The sequence below is a fragment of the Papilio polytes genome, unplaced genomic scaffold (genome assembly GCF_000836215.1).
Source record: "Papilio polytes unplaced genomic scaffold, Ppol_1.0 DF823399.1, whole genome shotgun sequence".
In the NCBI taxonomy this organism is placed as follows: Eukaryota; Metazoa; Arthropoda; class Insecta; order Lepidoptera; family Papilionidae; genus Papilio; species Papilio polytes.
This window is the reverse complement of record NW_013525805.1, coordinates 740,327-746,267: the sequence shown is the minus strand read 5'-3', so window position 1 is coordinate 746,267 and position 5,941 is coordinate 740,327. Positions and strand designations below refer to the sequence as shown.

The 5,941-nt window shown below is 33.0% G+C and overlaps 1 protein-coding gene across 1 annotated transcript in view; it reads right to left on the bottom strand.

The window, feature by feature from the left end:
- LOC106104716 (bumetanide-sensitive sodium-(potassium)-chloride cotransporter-like) overlaps window positions 1-532 on the bottom strand; it is a 30,399-nt gene extending 29,867 nt beyond the window's left edge. The window contains exon 1 of the mRNA XM_013284845.1: window positions 310-532. The gene's annotated coding sequence lies outside the window, so the exon portion shown is untranslated. The remainder of the gene's footprint in view (window positions 1-309) is intronic.
- Between the last annotated feature and the right edge of the window lie 5,409 nt (window positions 533-5,941).

Here is a 5,941-nt window from a genome sequence, read left to right as displayed (position 1 = left end):
ATATTTTGTTTTTGGTGTATTTTGTTTTGTTTTTAGTGCATTTTGTTTTGTTTTTCGTGTATTTTGTTTGGAAGTCGGTTTTGTTTTTTAGTTTATAAACAAAGCATACTAAATTCTAGTACTTTTAATAAGCTACAATTTAATATGCATGCAAAAAAATGGACTAAAGCACATTTAAACTTCTTATTTGTTTATTATTTTAGTGAAGTAAATTCGAATTCGATAATTATAAAAATCACAGATAACAAAATAAACAAATTAAAAAAATCTTCTTTTGTATCAAAGCATTAAATAAATATCAGAACTCACCTTAAAATATATTTGTTTTAAAATGTCACATCACTTAGACACGAGATAAAAAAACATTATCACTTAACAAATACACTAAAACACTACTGTAATCAAAATGTATTAAAACTAAGACGAATTACAAAACAAAAGGCTGAATTTCTAAATTCATTTGACGTTTTTATCTTTTTTTTTCAATCGTAATCGAGTACGCGACACGACGAAGCGCGTGCGTTTAGCTGAACAGTCGATGGCAAAAAGCCTCGAAGCCTACGCCACCGCGACGTATAAATACTTCGCGCCCTTAGTAAACAATAATTTTTAATTATACCAATTATTAATTCTAGTTAGGACGAGATTTCTGCCAGTTTCAAGACGGCCGTTATGAGTTTGCGCTGAAATACTTGATAAAGCAATGGGCAAGTTTCGGTGTTTATTTTTAGTGCGATACCGAATAATATTTACCGCGTTGAAGTGAATCGGTTGTTAAATTGAATCATATTAAGATAAGCTCAACATAACACAACGGATTACGGAAACATATGCAAATTATACACCCTTTACATTTTAAAATTTTTGTTTATCCTTGTTTTATAAAGTTTTAGTAAAGCGAGCTATTTATTAAACTTCTGATGAGTATTGAATCGTAAATTTAATCAATTTTCCCTTAAAAACAGACGAATAACTTTTAATTAGTAGAAAAAGTCTAATTTCTATTTTATTTTTACAAACCAGATAAGTTTTACGTTAAGATATGATAGAGCTTTTTATATAAATAAGCTTTCATTCATAACATTTTTGAAATATAACAGCATTATCAAAAACACATATAGACAATTCTCGTTACTAAAAGCGATGTTTTAGTAAATGTTTCGTCAGTGGAAACTCACATAGTTCACCAGGAGCGAGTACAAAGCGACTAATACCGGTCAATTGATTGTTTTGTCATTTATACGCTTATTTTAACACATTAATGATGTGTATTTGTCTAACTTCCTCTTACACATCGTGAATCACGACATTCATACAAGAGTAATTGATATTCTAACCAGTTAGTTCTGCAAAGAAAGCATGGAAATAAAACTAGATCAACTGAGGATAATATAAATTTGCACTCGCACAATATTCTAATAGAAAAGTGAATTATTAAGAAAGTCGACCCTTTATATCTTGATCCAAACCGTAATAATTGTGTGAAAAAGTTATTGAAAATTGTTGAAAACTTAAGAATTTTCAAAAGCGTTGTGTAGTCTCTATTCACGAAGTAGTAAGGTTTGACTAGGAACATGTAATTTATTAGCTTATCCCGTAACTATAAATGTACTCTATGCTACTATGTGATATAGTAGCTTTCTATTGACAAAATAATTTTTGTGTGCGCTATTTTGCCTTAATAGAAAAATTAAAACAATCGATTCAATAAAATAAGTACATCGAATATTTAACTTTTGTCTCTTGTAGCTTTAAAACAGATTATTTTTACTTAATGTTATTGATTTATGTATACTAATATTATAAAGAGGAAAAATTTGTATTTTTGTATGTATTTTATTCGCGCAAAACTACTAGGCCGATTTTAGAAATTCTTTTACCATTAGAAAAGTAATTTGTCTGTGCCATATATTTACTTTTTAATTTCACGCGGGCAAAGTCGCGTGAAACAGCTAGTTTCCAATAAACAGCAGATAATATGTTTTGTAATTGAAAACAACAATTTGAACAAATGTTTACATCAATTATCACTTGTTAAGAATGACCATAATAGAGGCTACAGGCTTATTTTATTAGGTCGTAATATTCAGTAACCAACAAATTCTTGTTAGATTATCCGCTTATTTTGGGTACTAAGTGCTTTAAATCAGCCTTCACTTTTCCCTACAGGGGGTTGGAACACTATGTACCACTATTCCATACATTATTTAGCTGTCATAATCTAAATTCACGGTATTTTTAAATTACAAGGTGGCAAACGAGCAAGAAACCACCAAAATGCTGAAGCGACCGCTGTCCACAGACATCCGCAAATGCAGATGCGTTACCTACTCTTAATGGACGGAGGAGGAGACTATGTGAGTCTAAAAAGGATATTTCCCCTTCCTATTCGTTTGCTCCGCCGTCTTATCCACGTATCCTTCCTATCCTTTCCTCTTAAGAAAAGGGTGGAAAAGCAAATGAACTAAAATTAGGCCTCCGGCACCATCATCAGATGAGACTTCCACTTCACGCTTGTCTATTGTGTGGTCATAGTATTGCAACGGGCGAGCCGGCTCTGCAGTGCGAAGATGTTAGCGGGCTCTACCACTCTTCTACGCATACCCTCTTTCACTTAACCCATGCGTACTTTCTACGATCTTCCTTTACTTTTATAACCTACATGCTCCCCACCCCAACCACCATCATCCATATTAAGAGTGGTATGATATATCTCTCGACAGAGTAAATCCTCCCTAATGGAGACCGTTTACCTCGTACATTAAGATTAGCTGATACTCAGATATCGTCTGGGATAATTAAACGCCCACTAGCAAGAAACCAGGGTTATTAACGTCAGTCATTTAAAACCTTTACTAGTTGATAATTATTAGTATTAGGTAAATATAGACACGAGTTATTCAAATAAATTGTAATTTTGAAGTGCAATTAATGAAAGTTGTTTGCATTTATAGAGAACTGCGATAGGTGTTGCCAGCTTCGTATGCCTTTTTCTTATTTCCCTCGCTATGTTATTTAAGGAAATATATTTAATAACTTAAGTATACCTATACGTTTTAAAAATGAATTCGCACACAATTGCGTAACTAAACAATAAAATAATAATAAAAATCAAGTAAACAAGTCAAATATATAGTTACACATCTCTATGTAATTCCTCTTAAAGAATACATGACCACGAGAGTTCAAGTACAGTAATATGGAATACTGAGAAATAGTTAAAGTTTGAAGCGCGTAATGAAGGTGTCCGGTCGAGCACATGGTTGGTGATTAACCTACTCCATTGCCTCGCACATCTTGTACAATGTTTAAACTCAATGCCATGAACCTAAACATTCTTATCTAATATAATAAAAAAAATCTTATATGACTGATGTTTATCGCCGAAACTATTCTAAGCTTGTATATTTTTTACCTTATTCAGATTGAATTTCATCGCAATCTCAGATTCAAAGTGGTTCGTTGCCACCGAGCGAGCACAAATCCATTTTGAGAGATGGATTCACACCTGAGTATATGTTATTTAACACTATTTTAGTACTAAAATATCTCTTTGCATATAATAAGAGTAATAAACAGAACAATAAAAATATATGAGTAGAAATATTGTGCTAATATAACTACGAATATCGTCCTAACATATTGTATTACATGTACAAAAGTTAATTAATACACATGAGAATCAATTTGCGACATGGCCGTTTGGTGGCGGCGTCCCCGCGATGAAGTCAGTGGCTCCAAGGAACCGCAATCAACCAGAAATATTAGCATCTCGCTAAGTAGCCACAATTAATGTAATTTAAGAATTACAACATACATATTTGTTAGGATAACCAATGAAATATTTGGTACTAGCAGACTAGTCTGTCGGTTGAGCTCCCAAATGTCAAGTTCAAAGGCTCAAAGACACTTTAGGATATCCTAATCCTTTTCATGTATCGTACCTGCCCTTAATATTTGTAATAGTGAGACAACGCAATCCGTTATGTTATAAAAATAATAAAAACATGAATAAAGGTTAGAAACTTACCAAACATTTTTGGACATAGCCAGACCAAATCTGTAAGAACGAAAAACAGGTTATTGTCATGCAATTACAAACGTTAGATTAATACCAACTATAGACGCTTAATTTTGACAGTTTCAACATAGAGATGAACTGTTCATTTAACTGTGCGGGTGCAGGTAAAATTTTAACGTATCAGTAGGACTGTTTAGTTAAAGTTTTGTCTACACACGCAGTTTCAACTGATCAGTTCAACCATTCTGTTAAAATTATCATTTAGAATTGAACGTATGTAGCAAGCTTTACTACATATTTAAGACCGTACTTTGATTTGTTTGCTGTTTCAATATCTGAGATGAACAAACTAAAATGACGCTCAATATGTCTCGAGGTGATCTCAATAATTGTTAATTTATACTTCGAAACAATTCGCAAATCCATTTAAGGCTCTGTTTAGAACGTAGGGGCCGTCCAAAAAGGTCGTTGTACAAATTAACGCTTTGACCACACAGCCACCAAAGCAGACCAGTACCGAAGCGAAAAACTACTTTTTATATAAAAATGGAATGACAAAACAAAACTAAATCTAATAAAGAATAAGCTAAAACTGGCAAAAAATGTATAGTACCTCTAATGTAGGGAATATCCATCTACTTAAGTTATGGCGAAACTAAAGGTTTCCGCTGTTCGTTTCTCCCATTATCATATAAGAAATCTGCTGAGAGTTAAAAACCTTATGCTTGGCTTTTATTGCCAGTTAGCTTTCACGACTGTGTGTTACAGGCGTATGTGGCGAAGAGTTCTTGATCGCGTCGATTGACATCGGCTGGGGTCGGATCACACCAGTTGTTACCGCATATAACCGATCCTGCTGTGGGGATCGTTGAGCGTGATGCACTTCTCTTGAAGCTTAATTACGTAGCGTTATCCCTCTGTGTTACGCACATATTGCATTCTTGGAACTCTTTTATTGATATGATGCTTACCGTAATTGGTGATTGAGTGATTTGCAATCGAACGAAACATATTTTTGTAGTTTATTAAAATGCTTTCTAAGACGAATCGATACAAATAAAACGAATTTTTTCGTCGCACAATCATAATAGATACCTCCACCATCTTCCGAATCAAATTAGAACTTGAAAGGACGTAAAATCTCAGGGTTTTACCATAGAAAACACACCATGTTCTTTATACCGTGACTAGCACCTGGCACGAATTTTCGATAAATCGTGGCTATTGAAATATTATTTCGTGGAAGCTCGACTAATAAATAATAAAGCATTTATATCGCACGCAGTGACACATATTTACGTGAAAATATAACCATGTTGACGTCCAAAATATCCACCAACTGCCGTCAGTATCGAACATTTTTTGGATTTATACAAAGTTTATTAAAAATTGGTTGCGCACCTTCCATTGTTAATTTTCGATTACCGCCAAATATCAGTTGAAAAAGTAAACACAAAAACTAATAAAAGCGACATCTGTATTTATTGCAACGTAATATTACGTACATTTGTGGTGACATAGATGGCGCTGTTAAAAAGTATTCTTTCACTATTCTCAAGATTTTGTACCAAAGGCAGCAACGTCTTTTTTATTCTTTTTAAATAACTAATGGCATTCTATTTTGTTTTCAGGTTCTACTTTTTCTTTAATTTTTTACTAGCTAGCTACTCGGGTAGAAAAAAAAATCTAAAAGAGAATAGCCTATGTTTTTCCAGACATCCTCTACATCTACACCAAATTTCATAGAAAGCCATTCAGCCGTTTAGACTACAAACTCTAACAAACATTTATCTCTTGATCTCTAGATTCAAAATATTAGTATGATTATAATTAACCAAGTATTTAAATATTCAACTTTAACTCAATGTAAACAATAATCATATATAATAAGTAGGGATTACATAAAATAAAACAAAGTAA